Source organism: Arachis ipaensis, chromosome B06 (assembly GCF_000816755.2).
Source record: "Arachis ipaensis cultivar K30076 chromosome B06, Araip1.1, whole genome shotgun sequence".
NCBI classification, from domain to species: Eukaryota; Viridiplantae; Streptophyta; class Magnoliopsida; order Fabales; family Fabaceae; genus Arachis; species Arachis ipaensis.
In genome coordinates, this window is record NC_029790.2 from 18,496,410 (window position 1) to 18,496,986 (window position 577).

The window sequence follows — 577 nt, forward strand, 5'->3', positions numbered from 1 at the left end:
TAAATCAGCTCTTGCCTATTTAAATTTTTATAAATTAAAAAATTTTACAAAAAAAAGACTAACACATAAGTTAACAAAAAAAAATTAATCTGGTACCAATAAGATTTTAACATATATAGCTCATCATCAACATCTTCAAATTAAGTATAAAAATATCCTAACCACGTATCAAAGTCACATAGAATATGAATGGAACAAAAAATAACTAAAATCTAAAGAGAACAACATATAAAGAATTAACTTCTTTGTTGATGTTTTCAGTCATGTGAGCATGTTGTTCAATCAGTATAAACAATCTTAGTTCTTCACGATTCCACCCTACCAGAATATCGCTGCCGTTCGATTCTTTTTCAAATCCTCTCAATTTTAATTACTCTAACACCCAACAATATAATTCGTCATTCGATCTCGTGAATTATGTATTTATCTAACTCCTCATAAATCGTAGAAGAAGTTCCATAATTTATACATAAATCTTCTTTACTTATAAATTGTAAAAAAAGTTTCACATTTTATGTACACATTTTTATCTTTATAAATTGTGGGAGAAGTTTTACGATTTATATATATTTATTAA